This window comes from Hylobates moloch, unplaced genomic scaffold, assembly GCF_009828535.3.
Source record: "Hylobates moloch isolate HMO894 unplaced genomic scaffold, HMol_V3 SCAFFOLD_4, whole genome shotgun sequence".
Classification (NCBI taxonomy): domain Eukaryota; kingdom Metazoa; phylum Chordata; class Mammalia; order Primates; family Hylobatidae; genus Hylobates; species Hylobates moloch.
The window spans coordinates 36370582-36388682 of NW_026652279.1; the positions used below are offsets into that span (position 1 = coordinate 36370582).

Here is an 18101-nt window from a genome sequence, read left to right on the forward strand (position 1 = left end):
TTCATCCTGAAACCATCCCTGACCCATTGAAAAATTGTCTTCCATGAAACCAGTCCCTGGTGCTAAAAAGGTTGGGTACCACTGCTGTAGTTAACATGAGTGCAAATATTTCCTCAAAAATCCATGGTGGTGGCTCACACCTGTTATCCCAGCACTTGGGGAGGCAGAGGCCAAGGCGGGCGGGTCATTTGAGGTCAGGAGTTCGAGACCTGCCTGGCCAACATGGTAAAACCCTGTCTCTAATAAAAATACAAAAAAAAAATTAGATGGGCCTGGTAACGCATGCCTGTAGTCTCAGCTACTTGGGAGGCTGAGGTGGGAGAATCACTTGAACCCGGGAGACGGGAGGTTGCAGTAAGCCGAGATTGTGCCACTGCACTGTAGTCTGGGTGACAGAGTGAGACTCTATCTCAAAAAACAAAACAAAAAAAACCAAAACCCATTATCAGTTCTTTTGGATAAATATGCAGAAGTGGGATTTCTGGAACATACAGTAGTTCTATTTTTAGTTTTGTGAGGAACTTCCGAACTTAAAAAAAAAAAAAATAGTATGCACCATTTTGCATTCATATGAACAGTACACAGGGTTTACAACTTTTCCATCCTTGCCAATACTTGTTATTTTTATTTTTGGATAATGGTTGTTCATACAAGTTCATGTATCTTTTTGGTATAATGATTTCTTTCTTTTGGATATACACCCAGTAATGGGATTCTGGGGTCAAATAGTAGCTCTGTTTTAAGTTTGTTTGTTTTTTGAGACAGGGTCTGGCTCTGTCTTCTGAGCTGTAGTGCAGTGGTGAGATCATAGCTCACTGCAACCTCAAACTCCTGAACTCAAGTGATCCTCTTGCCTCAGCCTCCCGAAGTGCTGGGATTACAGGTGTAAACCACCACATCTGGCCTGTTTTAAGTTTTTTTGAGAAATCTTCAAGCTGTTTTCCACAGTGGCTGAACTAATTTACATTTCCACCAGCAATATTTAAGTGTTCCCTTCTCTTCACAGCCTCACCAACATCTGTTAGTTTTTGATTTTTAATAATAGCCATTCTTACTGGTGTGAGATGGTATCTCATTGTGGTTTTGATTTGCATATTCCTGATGATTACTGATGGTGAGCATCTGCTTATATACCTGTTGTCCTTTTGTATGTTGTCTTTGAATAAATATTTTTTCAGGTCGTTTGCTCATTTAAAAAGCAGGCTATTTGTTATTTTTTGCTATTGAGTTGTAGGAGTTCCTTATATATTGTGGATTTTAGCCCCTTAGCAGATGTGTAGTTGCAAATATTTTTTCCCATTTCATAAGTTGCCTGGTTGCTCTGTTGATTGATCTGTTTGCTCTGCAGAAGCTTTTTAGCTTGATGTAATCTCACTTGTCTGTTTTTACACTTGTTGCCCATGCTTTTGGTATCAAATCCTAGAAATCATGGCTGTGTCATGAAGCTTTTCTCCCATGTTTTCTTCTAGGAGTTTTACAGTTTCAGGCCTTATTAAAGTTTCTAATCTATTTTGAGTTGACTTTTATGTATGGTGTAAAATGAGGGTCAAACTTCAATTCTTTTTCATATAGCTGCCCAGATTTCCCAGTACCATTTATTGAAGAGTGTTCTTTTCCTGTTGTGGATTCTTGGCACCTTTCTTGAAGATCAGTTGCCTCTGTATGCCTGGGTTTATTTCTGGGCTTTCTATTCTGTTCCATTGGTCTGTATGTCTTGTTTTTATGCCAGTACCATACTGTTTTAATATGTTTTGAAATCAGGAAGTGTGAGGCCTTTAGCTTTGTTGTTCTTTTTCAAGATTGTTTTGGCTACATTCGGGGGCTTTTGTGGTTCTGTTTGGGTTTTAGGATTGTTTTTGTGTTCCTGTAAAAAATGCCATTGGGATTTTCATTGAGATTGTATTGAATCTGTACATCGCTATGAGTAGTATGGACATTTTAACATTAAGTCTTCTAATCCATGAACATGGGATGTGTTTCCATTTATTTGTGTCTTTAATTTCTTTCATCAGTGTTTTGTAGTTTTCAGTGCGTACAAGTCTTTGCCACCTTAGTTAAGTTTAAGTATTCTTTTTGATGCTGTTGGTGTTGTATAGCTTTTTTTTTTTTTTTGAGACAAGGTCTTGCTTTTTTGTCTGGTTTGGAGTGCAGTGGTGCCATTACAGCTCACTGCAACCTTGACCTCTCCGGCCTGAGTGAGACTCAGTCTCCTGAGTAGCTGGGACTACAGGTATGCACCACCACACTAGACTTTTCTTTTGACACTTTTGAAGCTTCAACTCTTACTTCTAGGTCTTTAATTCATTTAACTAATTTTTTTTTTTTTTTGGAGACAAGGTCTTGCTCTGTCACCCAGGCTGGAGTGCAGTGGCACGATCAAGGCTCACTGCAGCCCTGATCTCCCAGGTTCAAGCAATCCTCCAGCTACAGTCTCCCGAGTAGCTGGGCCTATGGCACATGCCAACATGGCCAGCTAATTTTTGTATTTTTTTTTTTTTTTTTTTTTTTGAGATGGAGTCTCGCTCTGTCGCCCAGACTGGAGTGCAGTGGCACAATCTCGGCTCACTGCAAGCTCCGCCTCCCGGGTTCACGCCATTCTCCTGCCTCAGCCTCTCCGAGTAGCTGGGACTACAGGCGCCCGCCACCACACCCGGCTAATTTTTTGTATTTTTAGTAGAGACGGGGTTTCACTGTGTCTTGATCTCCTGACCTCGTGATCCGCCCGCCTCGGCCTCCCAAAGTGCTGGGATTACAAGCGTGAGCCACCGCGCCTGGCTAATTTTTGTATTTTTTTGGTAGAAACGACGTCTTGCCATGTTGCCCAGGCTGGTCTCAAGTTCCTGGGCTCAAATGATCCACTTGCGTTTGCTGGGATTACAGGCATGAGCCACTGAGCCAGGTCTTTAATCCATTTAGAGTTAATATTTGTATATGGAATGATGAAGGCATCCAATTTCATTCTTTTGCATGTAGATATTCCTTGGTTCTAGCACTGGTTTGTTGAAAAGACTTCTTTCTCTACTGAATTGTCTTGGTGTCAAAAAATTGGTTGACTTAGCCTGGTGCAGTGGGCACACTCCTGTAGTCTCAGCTGTTTGGGAGGCTGAGATAGGAGGATCTTTGAGCCCAGGAGTTGGAGTCCAGCCTGGGCAACATAATGAGACCCCGCCTCTATAAAAAGAATACATAAAATTAGGAGGCTGAGGCAGGAGAATAACTTGAACCCAGGAGGTGGAGTTTGCAGTGAGCTGAGATCGTGCCACTGCACTCCAGCCTGGGCGACAGAGCGGGACCCTGTCTCAGAAAAAAAAAAAAAAAAGAATACATAAAATTTAACAAAAAAGATTGACCATAAATTTAGTTATTTATGTCTGGACTCTAAATTCGATTCCTTGATCTATATGTTTATCTTCATGCCAGTACCACAGTGTCTTGATTACTGTAGCTTTGTTAGTTTTAAAATCAGAATGTATGCATCCTCTAACTTTGTTCTTTTCTTTCAAGATTGTTTTGGATTTTCTTGGTCCTTTGCAATTCCATATGAATTTTAGCATTAGTTTGTCCATTTCTGCAAAAAAAAGGTTCTGGGGTTTTGATATGAGTTGCACTGAATCAGTAGGTGGTGAAGTATTTTCCTCTTAACAATATGAAATTTTTCAATCCATGAACATTAGATGTTTGTTTAGGCCTTTGTTAATTTCTTTCAGGGATGTTTTGTAGTTTTCAGTGTACATGTCTTGTACCTGTTTTGTTAAATTTATTACCAAGTACTTTATTTTTTTCCTGCTATTATAAGTGCTTATTATTTTCTTAATTTTGTTTTTGAGCTGTTCATTGCTTGTGTACAGAAATATAATTGATTGTTGTAAATTTTGCATCCTTGTCGAACTTGTTTATTCTAGTAGCTTTAGTGGATTCCGTAGGGTTTTCTATATATATGATCATGTCATTTAGAAATAGAGACAGTTTTTTTTTCCAATATTAATACCATTTAATTCAGTTTTTTTGCTTAATTTACTGTAAGTTAATCAAAATTTACAGTAAACTTTGGGGATTAGTTCATTCTCACACTGCTATAAAGAAATACCCAAGACTGGGTAATTTATAAAGAGGTTTAATTGCCTGGGGAGGCCTCAAGAAACTTACAAATATGGCAGAAGATGAAGGGGAAATAAGGACCTTCTTCACATGTTGGCTGAAGAGAGAAATGCAAGTAGTGGAAATGCTAGATGCTTATAAAACCATCACATCTTGTGAGAACTCATTCACTATCATGAGAACAGCATGGGGGAACTGCTCCTGTGATCCAATCATCTCCCTCCCTTGACACGTGGGGATTACAGGTCCCTGTCTTGACATATGGGGATTACAATTTGAGATCAGATTTGGGTGGGGTACAGAACCAAATCATATCATTTACCTTGCTAGAATCTCTACTGTAGTGTTGAATAGAAGTAGTAGCAAGAGCAGACATCCTTGTCTTATTTCTGATCTTAGGGGGAAGCACTTATTTTACTTTTGAATATGATATTAGCTTTGATTTTTCATAGATGGCCTTTATCAGGTTGAGGAAGTTCCCTTTCCTAGTTGGGTGTTTTTATTGTGCAAATGGTGTTTTATTTCATCAAATGTTTTTCTTCATCTAAGATGATTTGCCAAAAATAAAAGTTTTTGGACTTTGTTCTATTGATGTGGTATATTATATTGATTTTCAAATCTTAAGCCAACCTTGCATTTCTGAGATAAATCCTACATGGTCATGCATAATCCTTTCTATGTGTTGGTAGATTTGGTTTGTTAGTATTTTGTTGAGGATTTTTGCAGCTACATTTGTAAGAGTTATAGGCTTGTCATTTTCTTTTCTTGTGATGTCTTTGTCTTGTGTTGGTAACAGTAATGCTGATCTCATAAAATGAGTTGAAGAATATTCTCCCCAAGTTTTGGGAAGAGTTTGTGAACAGTTGGTATTAATTCTTCATTAAATCTTTAGTAGAATTCACCAGTGAAGCCATCTGAGCCTGCAGCTGCTTTTTTTTTTTTTTTTTTTTTTCTTTCTTGGCAGCAGTTGGGGGGCTTTTAAATTAAGAAATCAGTTTTATTTAATGGCTATGGGGTTATTTATATTCTCTATTTCATCTTGGTTGTGTTTTGCTAGTGTGGTTTTGAGAAGTTGGTGTCAAATTTAAGAGCATAAAATTGTTTGTAGTATTCCCTTGTATTCTTTTAGAACTGCTATAAGATCTGTACTGATGTCCTCTGTTTCATACCTGATGTTTTGTGTCTTCTCTTTGTCTTTTTTTGTTGTTGTTGTTAGTTTTGATAGAGGCTTACAAATTTTTTATTTAATTGATTTTCTCTATTCTCCTCTTTTATTTCTTCTTTTAATAATTCCTTCCTTCTTGCTTTGGCTTCATTTTGCTCTTTTTTAGTTTCTTTTGGTAATTTGATTACTGGTTTGAGATCTTTCCTCATTTCTGATGTAAGCATTTAGTGCGTCTGATTGTGGTTAGCTGCATCCCATGTATTTTGATGTGTGTTATGTTTTTATTTTCATTTATTTTTATGTATATTTTAAAATTTTGAGACTTCTGTTTTCATCCATGGACTTTTTAAAAGTATGTTGTTTATTCCTCTATTTAGAGATTTTCCTGTTGTCTTTCTGTTACTGATTTCTAGTTAATGGTTAGAAAATACACTGTTAACCATTTCAGTTCTTTTAAGTTTTTTGAGGTTTGTTTTATGGTCTTGGTGAGTGTTCCATGGGTACTTGAAAAAAAATTTGTATTCTGCTGTTATTGAGTGGAATATTCTCTACATATGTCAAGAAGACCCTGTTGGTTGATTGTGTTATTAATGTAGCCACTCTGCTTTAAAAAATTTATTGTTATATCTTTCCATTCTCATGCTTTTAACTTGTTATGTTGCTGAATTTAAATTTCTTGCAAGCAACATATAATTGGGCCATTAAAAAATCTACTCAGGCTAGCCGAGAGGTGATCCAGAGCCCAGAGCATCCAGGCCACTGCCCCACCTCCCCTGTGTCCCATCGCCTGCCACCTGCATCCTCAGTCCTCTTCCAACTATCTGCTAAAACATGATGGATTACTATGAAGTTCTAGGTGTGTAGAGACATACCTCACCCACGGATATTAAAAAAGCATAATGGAAACTGGCACCGAAGTGGCACCCAGATTCCTGAGACTAAAGAAGAAGCAGAGAGAAAATCAAAACAAGTGGCTGAGGCATGTGAGGTGCTGTAAGATGCTAAAAGATGGTACATCTATGACAGATATGGCAAAGAAGGATTAAATGGTGGAGGAGGAGGTGGAAGTTATTTTGACAGTCCATTTGAGTTTGGCTTCACCTTCTGTAACCCAGATGATGTCTTCAGGGTATTTTTTTGGTGGAAGAGACCCATTTTTATTTGACTTCTTTGAAGACCCTTTTGAAGACTTTTTTTTGGAATGGGGTCCCTGAGGAGGCCAAGGGACAGAGTCATTTTTTCCACATTCAGTGGATTTCCATCTTTTGGAAGTGGATTTTCTTCTTTTGATACAAGATTTGTTTCATTCAGGTCACTAGGTCATGGGGGTTCACTTCATTCTCTTCCGTGTCGTTTGGTGGTAGTAGGATGGGCACTTCCAAATTGATATCAGGTTCTACTAAAATGGCTAGTGACAGAAAAATCACTACAAGGAGAATTGTTGAGAATGGTCAAGAAGGAATAGAATTTGAGGAAGATGGCCAGTTAAAGTCCTTAACCATACACAGTTAGGAGCAGCTGCTGCACTTGGGTAACTCAAGTAATTTAATGCATGCATTTAACAGAGCTGTTAAACTATAACAAGCACCATTTGAAGATTAACAGGAACTTCTTTTTGAACATTTCAAATGAACTCAACTTTCAGTATAATTGTACCAAATCTAAAGTATTTATAGACAGCTCAACAGAGTCCCCATTTGTCATAGACTTTTGAGTTTATTGTTGATGTGTCCAGAGTTGGTTCCTGTTGGTGGGTTCGTGGTCTCTCTAACTTCAAGAATGAAGCCATGGACCTTTGCAGTCGGTGAGCTTTACAGTTCTTAAAGATGGCATGGACCCAAAGAGTGAGCGGTAGCAAGGTTTATTGTGAAGAGAGAAAGGACAAAGCTTCCACAGTGTGGAAGGGGACCCGAGCAGATTGCTGCTGCTGGCTGGGGTGGCCAGCTTTTATTCCCTTATTTGTCCCTGCCCATGTTCTGTTTCCTGTGCTATCAGAATGCCCTTTTTTCAATCCTCCCTGCGATTGGCTGCTTTTAGGATTCTGCTGATTGGTGTGTTTTACAGAGTGCTGATTAGTGCATTTTGCAGTGCACTGATTGGTGCGTTTTACAGAGTGCTGATTGGTGCATTTTACAATCCTCTTGCTAGCTACAGAGTGCTGATTGGTGAGTTTTTACAGAGTGCTGGTTGGTGCATTTTACAATCCTCTTGCTAGCTACAGAGCACTGGTTGGTGCATTTTACAATCCTCTTGTAAGACAGAAAAGTTCTCCAAGTCCCCAGTCCCCAGGAAGTCCATCTGGCTTCACCTCTCATTGGGACCGCATAATAGGAGCTTTTTTTTTTGTCTTTAAAATTGTAAATCTCTGTGTGTACTTTGCGTTTTTATTAAGTGTACTCCAAGGTGATCCTTGACACGTTAATGGTAGGAAAAGATTGCTTACTAAAAAAAAACACGTAAAAGCATGGATCTACTTTTCCGTCGTGTTTAAAATGTGAGCCATGTAGTGTTAGTCTGCTGTGAAGTTAGCATTGCCAGGATGAATCTTCTACAGAAATTGTTACATTTCTGGTTTAATATAAATTAAGAATTTTTCTGGTAGTGCGTGAATGTTTGTTTCCTTGTCTTCTTGCAGATTACTAGAACCTTTATTTAGGATTCCATCTTGACTGATTTATAATGTTGTTTTGAGTCTATCTCGGTTTTGTAGTGGCTGTTTTGGTTATTATATGCATACATGACTTAGTCTATGAGTATCAACTTTTATACGTCAACAGAAGTGTGGAAACCTCACTTTTATTTTACCTTTCACCTTCTCCAATTTTAAATATAATTGAGTATCAGATGGTGTTATAACTTTTGTTTCCATCATGTAATATGATTTATAAAACTAACGAAGAAAAAGTCTTGTTTATACCTATATTTCCGTTCTTTCTGTTGTTTCTTCTTTGGCATTTCGACATTCCTTTTTTAAAAATCATTTTCTTTATGTTCAGCAAATTTTCTTCAGCCAGTGCTTATGGATAGGTGTGCTAGACTTTTTTTTTTTTAACTTTTCTTCATTTGAGAATATACTTTTTTTCCTTACTATTTCTGAAGGGCAGTTTCACTGGATGTAGAATTCCCAGTTGGCAGTTGCATTTTTTCCAATGTTTGAAAAATACTGTGCCACTTTTATTTTTGGCCTCTGTGGTTTGAGATGAGAAATCTGGTGTCATTTGAATTGGTGTTCCCTTATGGGTAATGTGTTGTTTCTCTCTGGCTGCTTTCAAGGTTTTTTTTTTTTGTCTTTTTTTTTTTTTTTTTTGTCTTTAGTTTTTGAATGTTTAATTATGATGTTAGAGTGAATTTCGTTAGGCTTATCCTCTTTGTATTTGCTTAGCTATTTGGATCTGCAAGTTAGTGTTCCCTAAATTTGAGTATGTTTCAGTCATCATTTCTTCAAGTAGTGTTTGAGCCCCACTCCCTTTCTTCCTTCTTTATGGAACTTTGATGCTGTGAGTGTTGGATTTTTTTTTTAATTGCCCTGTAGTTCCCTAAAGCTACTACTTTTTTCAGTTTATTTTCTTCTCTTGTTCAGATTGGGTGAATTCTACTTTCCTGTCCTCAAGTTCAACGATTTTCTTCCCCGTCATTTCCATCCCTCCCCCCCAAAACAGGGTGTGGCTCTGTCACCCAGGCTGGAGTTAGTGGCACGATCTTGGCTCACTGCAACCTCCACCTCCCAGGCTCAAGTCATCCCCCTACCTTAGCGTCCTGAGTAGCTGGGACTACAGGTGTAAAGCCACCATGTCTGGCTAATTTTTATATTTTTTGTAGAGATGGTGTTTCGCCATGTTCCCCAGGCTGGTCTTGAACTCCTGAGCTCAAGTAATACACCCTCCTTGGCCTTCCAAAGTGCTGGAATTACAGGCGTGAGCCACCATGTCTAGCCCATCTCTATGTTTTTATTGAGCCCACCTTAAAAATTTATTGTACTTCTTAGTTGTCTTAATTTTTTTCTTCTTTTTAGTTTTTATTTATTTGCTTATTTATTTTATTTACTTTTTTTTCTAGGCAGGAATGCAGTGGTGTGATCACAGCTCACTACCGCTCTGACCTCCCAGGCTCAAGCAATCTTCATACCTTAGCCTGGCAAGTAGCTGGGACTACAGGTGTGTGCCACCATGCCCAGTTAATTTGTAAAATTTTTTTGTAGAGATGAGGTCTCACTGTGTTGCCCATGCTGGTCGTACCCTCCTGAGCAGAAGTGATCCTCCTGCCTCATCTTCCCAAAGTGCTGAAATTACAGGTGTGAGCTACTGCAGCTGGCTTTGCTTTTTTTTTTTTTTTAATTTTTCTGTAGTAGATATCTGAAGACTATGCTTCTTTTTTTAATAACTTCTGTTTCTTGGCTGAGATTTTCCATTTTTTCACTTGTTTCTGGATAATGTATAATTGTGGAAACATTTTTATTATGGCTGTGTTTTTTTCACTTGTTGCAGTAGAATTTGTTAATATATTGTTGAAACTTTTGCTTAAAAATTCTTGTCAAATTCCAACATCTGATTTACCTCTACTTTGGCTTTGGTTGATTTTCTTTTCTCAGTTATGGTATGATTTTCTTAGGTGTTTTTTGTTACATCATGGACATTTTATCTGTTACCTTAGGAGGCTCTGGGCCCTATTTAAATTTTTATTTTAGGAGTGGGCTGTGGTTCTAGTGGCAGTTTAATTTTTAGAGACTTTGCAGTCTGCTTGGTTTGTTTGATCCTACTGGAGCTCCCACTGGAAGGGGTTTCCCCATGCTGGGTTTCTGATTGTCTACAGATGGGAGAGGATTATGGTGGGACCCACCTACTGGTCTCTTCTTTTCTCCCCTGTCCTGGTAACTTTAGGCAAGTGAAGAGGTTCTTGGCCCAACCTGAGCCACTTGCTATGGCTGGGTCCCTGAATTTCGCCTACTTGCCTCTCTATGTCTAGGTGGAAAACAGCCTCAGGCCAAGTAGGGAAGAAGAGTGCTTCCTGTGGTCTTTATTGCCATTTGGGCTTCCAGTTGATCTCCTTCTCCTGATGTTTTCAGGACAACATCAGAGAGTTGTTGCCATTTATTTTGGTGGAGGAATGTGACTATCTGAGCTGCTTTCTCTTGCTAGATTGGTGGTTGGGAAATGCCAGGTCTGGATTGTCTTCTTCTATTGGGTGTGAGGACATGAAACACTCTGCTGCTCTTTTGTTTCTCCATTCCTTGGGTCCCAAATTGGTTTACTGCCTTTTTACCACCTTTGGATTTTCCTTTGCTTGTTATTTCAGTGGTTTACAGTTGTGCTTCGTGAGTAGGGGCAGTAGGAGAACAAATCTAGGCCATTTTATCTGAACTGGAAGTTGAAGTCCCTGCATCATCTCAATCCAGGGAGTTATTTCAGCATTGAAAATAATGATATATAATTATGTGCTTTGTGAACTTAAAATTTATTTTTAATTTTTAATTTTTGTAGGTACATAGTAGGTGTATATATTTATGGGGTACATGAGATATTTTGATACAGGCATAATGATTATGGGGTATCCATCTCCTCAAGCATTTATCTTTTGTATTACCAACAATCCAATTATATTATTTTAGTTATTTAAAAATGTACGCCTTGTTTACTTCTAAGCATTATATAAAATGTGTGCTTCACTTATAAACCACACTGTCTGACACTCAGAAGGTTTTTGTGAGGTCAGTCATATCCAGCTCAAGAGGTTGCTAGGGAATAGATGCATACTGTTTTACTGTGCGTCTACACATAAAGAGAATTTTGTTATTTAGTTAATTAAAGTGAGTTTTTGAATTCTGAGCATTTTCTTCAAAGATGTGTTTAGTAGATTGTACTTAAGATGTTTCAACTATTCCCGTAATATGTTACTGCATTTTAGTACTCTTAAACGTTTTTCAAAAAAAGACTGAAAATCTTGTATTATGCAACTGATTTGTTCTAACAGATTGGAAAAGGTAAGATAAATTGTTGTGCTTTTACATTGCCTAGTTTTCTAATGGAGAATAAATTGGCCCAGAATAAGAACATGTTCACCATACGTTAATAGAAGCTAGTGTTTCTGGCTGGGGATGGTGGCTCACACCTGTAATCTCAGCAACTTAGGAAGCTGAGGTGGGAGGATCACTTGAGGTCAGGAGTTTGAGATCAGCCTGGGGAAATGTAGTGAGACTCAATCACTAAGAACAACAACAGCAGAATCACTGGGCTCCTTTGCAGCTACTTCTTAGTATTCTCTAATTGATTCTTATGGCAAATCTCAGTTTTCCTAATCAGATTAAAAATGATTCCCTTAGCTCAGTGACTGTATGATTTCTTTTATGTTTAGACACACCTCTACGTTGTGTTCAGTGCCTAGTGTAATTCTGGGCATGTATTCTAGGCAGAGTAGTTCAGATTGGTTCTGGCATTGAATAAGGTGAAAAATATCAAAAGATGGACTGGAAATGGAGTATGGCTTTTTGTGGCCCACTTACAAGTTTTTAAATGACCATATTTAATTATATTTCATATTAAAACTACTAATTCCATTCCTTCTTGTTGTTTTTGACTTGTGATAGTTTATTTTTTTTTTTGAGACAGGGTCTCACTCTGTCGCTCAGTCTGGGGTACAGTGGCACAATGTCAGCTCACCACGACCTTTGCTCCCCAGGGTAAAGCGATTCTCATGCCTCAGCCTCCCAAGTAGCTGGGATTACAGGCATGTACCACCACGCCTGGCTAATTACTTGTAATAGTATTTTAACATGTTTTTGATCACCAAGAATTGACACTTTAAAAATCAAAGTTAAATGAAGTGTTAAACTTTAATTTTTAAATGGGCATTTCTGTATTCTTTTCTAGGGTTCCCTTCATTATTACAGTAACTTTATGTAATAAAAATGATGAGTTTTCTCTGATTATATACATATGTACCTGTCATTGTAAATAGCATCTTCATTTCAAAATTTATGTCTGTTGGTGTTACATTGAACTTTGAAGATGTTTACTTTTTTTTCTGACTCCTAGAAGATTGCTAAGAGTAATGTTAAATATATCTTAACTTGAAAATGACCTTACCTGTGGTGTTATGTTAGAGTAGACATTTATTAGGAGGTGGAGGATCTGTTGCTCAGGCTGGCGTGCAGTGGTGCAATCCTAGCTCACTGCAGCCTCAAACTCTGGCTCAAGTAATCCTCCCACCTCAGCCTTCCTAGTATCTGGGTGGCATGCACCACCATGCCCGGCTAATTAAAAAAAATTTTTTTTGTAGATCTGGGGTCTCACTATGTTGCCCAGGCTGGTCTCAAACTCCTGGGCTCAAGTGATCCTCTCACCTTGGCCTCCCAAAGTGTTGGGATTATAGGCATGAACTGCTGTGCCCGGCCTTAGTTGAAGTCTTTGTCTTGCTGCTAAGATGGTGTGTAATCTTCGTTACTTAACCTCTTGAACCTGTTTCATCATCTAAAGAACTGAGACAGGTAGTTGTGTGTGAGTGTTTAAGGGGTGGGGAATGAAATGTCACATGTGAAAGCACTTTGTAAACTCTAAAGTACTTTATCAGAATGTGGTGGTTTCATCTTTGAGAAGATTGTTTCAAAGTTTGCCTGGGTGATCTTGATCATCATAGTACAAAGTGTATCATGATTATTTACAAAATTAATGTTTATTCAGTAAAAACTTGTGTAAGAATTAAACAGCTTTTCCTTAAGTTTGGTGGCTTACTAACCTTAAAAACTCATTTACATTATCTGGGGAAGGATTACATAGTTGCTTGTTAGTGCAGCATCCTCACTGTGATAGGTTAGTTTTGGAATGCTGCTTCTGGAAGCAGGTGATTTAGATTTAAAAGTTCTATCTCTTTAGTGGTTTATAGTCTAGTAAAGTTTATAAAATGCTTGTTTTATAGCATTGTTTATAACAATGCTTTTGTAGCATTACTTTTTCTAACATAGATGGACAGTTGGTTTCTTGTTTGACAAATGTTTATTGGTTAGTTGATTTGAAAAGGTAAAGGGCAGGTGAAAATTTTCACTTGATGGCTTTATTTTACTCACTTTGCTCAGCCAGCTTCTATATATCTGAGTGCTCCTTTGTAGGATTTTCTTTCTCAGCTAAGTGCAGTAACCACACTAATTGCAAAGTTTTAAAGATTTTGGCTTGACTTTTTTTTTTTTGTGAGAGTAGAAATGGAAAATGGCTTAAGAAAGGTGATTTCTGGCTGGGTACAGTGGCTCACGCTGGTAATCCCAGCACTTTGGGAGGCCAAGGTGGGTGGATCATGAGGTCAGGAGATCGAGAACATCCTGGCCAACATGGTGAAACCCCGTCTCTACTAAAATAGAAAAAATTAGCCGGGCGTGGTGGCACGTGCCTGTAGTCCCAGCTATGCGGGAGGCTGAGGCAGGGGAATCGCTTGAACCTGGGAGGTGGAGGTTGTGGCGAGCTGAGATCGCGCCACCGCACTCCAGCCTGGTGACAGAGCAAGACTACATCTCAAAAAAAAAAAAAAAAAAAAAAAAGCCCCCCACACCCCCCGCCGGGGCAGCGAGGAAAAAAAAAAAAAAAAAAAAAAAAAAAAAAAAAAAAAAAGGCAATTTCTGGGGTGGTTGGTTTGAGTTTGTTGGGCTGTCATTCCTCCTTGGGATAGATATGGTTATGAAAAATATACTGTTAGGCCATTCAGATATCATTTAGTTCAAAATATATAAAGTATAACTCCTTAGAGGGAATCTTAATAATTTTAAATTTCAAAGCAGTTATTATAAATTTAAAGAACACATACGTCTGTTCTTTGCATTGTCACTCTATAGAGATTCAAACGAAATTCATAGAAATCTCTTGCCTGGAACAAGTTTTTATTCTTTTTAAAACATCATTCAGAAAGGCTCATTAAATCATAAAAGTAAGAACTAATTTAAAAATATAACTTGACTAATGTGTAAATGTATAATGTGTAAAATGTGCTCTAGTTAAAAGATGCTAAAGGACTGTAAGCATTTTTAGTTTCAGATTCTTATGCCATGTGTGCTGTAATTTATCCTTTCATTGCTTTGGGCTTTTGATTTAAAGGGCAGAGGTAGCCTTTTTATTTGGTAGTGCTCATGGGAGCATAAACAGTTAAAAATGTGTAAGCATTACACATTTCATTGAAACTTTAAAAATGATTTTCTAGAAAGATTACCTTAATTAACCAAGAACTATGTTCTTTTCAATGAATGGCTTTTCAAAGGATGATCATACTTAGGAGTAACATTAAGGTTTTATTTATTGCCTCAGAAATTTATATTCTTGACAGAATTTTTGTGGGAGTTTCTTCTAACACATCTCTTATCTGGATCTTGCTACGTTAATTCATAAAACTTCATCTTTAGCAATCTTACTTTTCTAGGCAAAGATGACAGTTAAAACATAATTTGGTGGGCTAAAAGTATACTCTGCAAACAACATAAAGATATACTTTGAAAATACTGTATCAGTAGAAACTGTCTACATGAAATGTGAAATATTTGAAAACATGAAATGTGAAATATTTGAAAATATGAAAGAAGCTCTTCCTATCTGTTGCAACGTGCATGCAGTTTTTGTAGGTTTTCTGAAGGAGTACTTCTGAAATTTGTTACTAGCATTATTTTTAAACAAAGAATGGAAATTAAGTTAGATTGGACTAACCTGTTTATGTTGCTAAGAATTCCCATGGTACATTTCATACAGTGTTTCATAAAGTTTATAGTAGACTTATCAGTAGGTTGAATCTCTTTATTGTTAAGACAGTCAAGTCTTTTTCTGGAAATTCTAAGGGTAACATAATGTTGCCAAATCCCATTTAGGCTGGTTTTGAGACCAAGTTTCGCCATTTTATTAGGTTTATGTGACCTTGGGTGACTTTTTTACATGCCTTTGTTTTGTTATCTGTGATTCCATAATTAGAAAGAGTGTTGTATGGTGGTTAAGCTTGTAGAGCCTGATTTCCTAGGAGGAAATTCCAGCTTTACTAATAATTAAAAAAATACTGCGTCTCTTATGTGTTCAGGCACTGGGATATATCAGTGGATAAAACAGACAAAAATTTATTCTCTTGTGGAGTTTATAGTTAGGGCAGAAAAAAACATGAATATGTCGGTTGTGTGATATGTTAGGAGGTGGGCAGTACTGTGCAAAATTTATAACAGAATAAAAGGGGGATTGAATGTATGTGGTGGGATGTTGCAATTTCAAATGGTGTGACTGGAAGAGGTCTCATTAACAAGACTTTAGCAAGACTTGTAGTAGCTAAAGGATTTAGTTTCGAGGATCTCTCGAGGAAGAGTGTTCCAGACAGAGGAACAGCCAGTGCAGTAGATTCTGCTGTATGCTGGAGATTCTGGGACAATAAGGAGGTCAGGTCACTGCTGCTGGAGTGGAGTGAACAAGGGGAGAGGATAGAAAATGAGGTCTGAAAGATGAGGGTGGGTGGTGGTGGAGGTGGTCGTTGATGGGTAGGGGATAAGCACAGTAGTGCATGTAAGGCCTTGTAGACCCTTATAAGGAGTTCGGGTCTGCCTCTTACTGCTTTTGTATTCTTTGGTAAATTATATAACCTTTTAGTTTTGTCATCTGTAAAATGTGAATAATAACAATACTAATCTCATAGGTTTGTTGTTTTAAGTGATTTAATACCTGTAGTGTCCTAGGAACACTACTGAGCAGAGTCCAAAGCATATATTCATTGCTTATATATTGCATGTATTCTTACATGTGGAATTAACATTAAGAGATCACCTTCTTCCTTTTCTTTTGAAAAGGTAGCAAAGGGAGAGTTAATTGCTCCCTGCTTTGATTTTTCTATGATAAATTGCTTATGCTTCAGTTATATCACATTATTATCACAAACATTTACTCTGTATGTGCTTATCATCCTTGCTAAATTATGAATGCCTTTGGACAGAGACCAGGGTATTTTATTATGTCTTAGGAATCTTAATGTGTTGTAAATATATATCATGATTAAAAAATGTTGACTGAGTTAATGACAAAAATGTTTTCTTAATTAATAAATCAGACCACCTGCTAGTAAGTATATTGGAACATTGCCAGTCTATCACAACTAAATAGTGGAAGGGTGGTAGCTAACGGCCTCTGCAAAATATTTGTGTATTTTATTTCTGTGCCATAATTATTCAAACTGGTATTAGTAGAAAATTTCCTTAAATATTATATAGGTATACAAGTTTGTACCATGTAAAATGAAAAGTCTTTATGTATATTATTGTATTTCTATTAACATTTGCTGTCATTGGTTGATAGGAAACAAATACTATCTTGATTGATAGCATAGACACAATAAAACTCCTACCTTAAAATACAATAGTTCCCTACTTAACAGTGGTTTGATTTAGGATCTTTTGACTTTATGATGATGCAAAAGGCATAGGCATTAAGTCAAGGAACATCTGTATATTTTTAATCTTAATCTGTTTATATCTGCCCAAGTGTTTATAATCAAAGATTATTTAGCCAGCAAAATGTTAAAAGAATTGCTAAGCAGGAATATTCACTGACTGCTGAAGTGAGGGAGTAGGGCAAGGAACGAGGAAGATCTGAACTGACTTCGGTGGTTTATCCAAGTAATTTTATATCTGTCTTTTTGTATTTGCATGGTTTCAGTTTCCAGCTTAGTAGGTTCTCTTCTCCCCATTCTTGGTTGAGAGGAGTGGAAGAGAAGAAAGGGGGTTAGAGGCTTGAAGAAATGAAATTAGCAGATGATGCTAAATGAATTAGCGTTCCAGAGACAGACTATATGACAGGTGACTTGGGGTAAATTGTGGGTTTACATGGTAGAGGAATGGTTGTGTGGGAAAGACATTCCAGAATTTCTGTTTATAAATTTATACTTTGAGGTTATATTATTTTGTGTGTATGCACGTTTCCTTTTCCTTCTTGCTTCACTATTTTATTTTTGTTTTCTTTTTACATATCTAAGTTATATTCTGTGATGTGTAGCTGCAGTAATTTAGTGCTTTCAATAAAATGTGATGCAAGAAGGTGAGTATGCTTTTTGTGAAAATGTTTTCAACTGAATATTAAGATTTCAAAAACATTTGTCCAGTCTGTAGATGTTACTAGCTCATGATGAGATGTGTAATAATATCCTGATTGTGGAGTAGATACATCACATCAACTTTTAAAAAGACTCATAATGTTAAAATGCATAATGTGAAGACATTTTTTTCCCTGTATATAGGCTTTGCAGTGTCCTTTTCTGTTCAATTTTATTATTGTAATTAGCAATTCTGAAAGTTGTATGTAGTAATGTGTGTAGCAATATGTGTACAGAATATATAATATTCTAATAGAATAGTGAACAACAGTGTAATGCAGAAACAGTTGTTAAAAGAAGAATTTTAGGCAAATTAAATTTAGCAGAGTGTATCTGTGCAAAGAACTATTCATAAATCAGGCAGCACTCTGAACCAGAAGAGGTTTGGAGAGCTCCACCCAGCAACATAGGCAGGCAGTATTTATACACAGAAAAAGCAAGTGACAAGCAGAAATAGCTTGATTGGTTACCGCTTGGCATTTGCCTTATATGGACATAGTCTTATCAGGCAGCAGTCTGTAATTGGCTGAGGCTTGGCTACTGTGATTTGCTGAGACTCAGCTACTTGTTACAAAAATATACTCTTAAATTAGCAGTTTGTTTACATGGTAAGTTAGGTTTAGTTGGCTACCTAGAGAGGCAACTTTAGACCTAATTTAATTTAACATAATTAAGCTTTACCCATTTTTAATAGTGTTTAACATAGTAGTATAGTTTTATGGCTTTTATTATCCTTTTGGTACTATTGCTATAGAAGTAT

The 18101-nt window shown here is 37.2% G+C and overlaps 1 protein-coding gene and 1 pseudogene across 7 annotated transcripts in view; both read left to right on the forward strand.

Moving 5' to 3' along the window:
- ZNF148 (zinc finger protein 148) overlaps positions 1-18101 on the forward strand; it is a 149912-nt gene that overhangs the window by 25218 nt on the left and 106593 nt on the right. The window contains exon 2 of one of the 7 annotated variants that reach the window (XM_058437400.1): positions 16909-17048. The exons of the other annotated variants lie outside the window; for them this stretch is intronic. The gene's annotated coding sequence lies outside the window, so the exon portion shown is untranslated. The remainder of the gene's footprint in view (positions 1-16908; positions 17049-18101) is intronic. 7 annotated transcript variants of the gene reach the window in all.
- Positions 6095-6775, forward strand: LOC116466834 (dnaJ homolog subfamily B member 6-like; annotated as a pseudogene).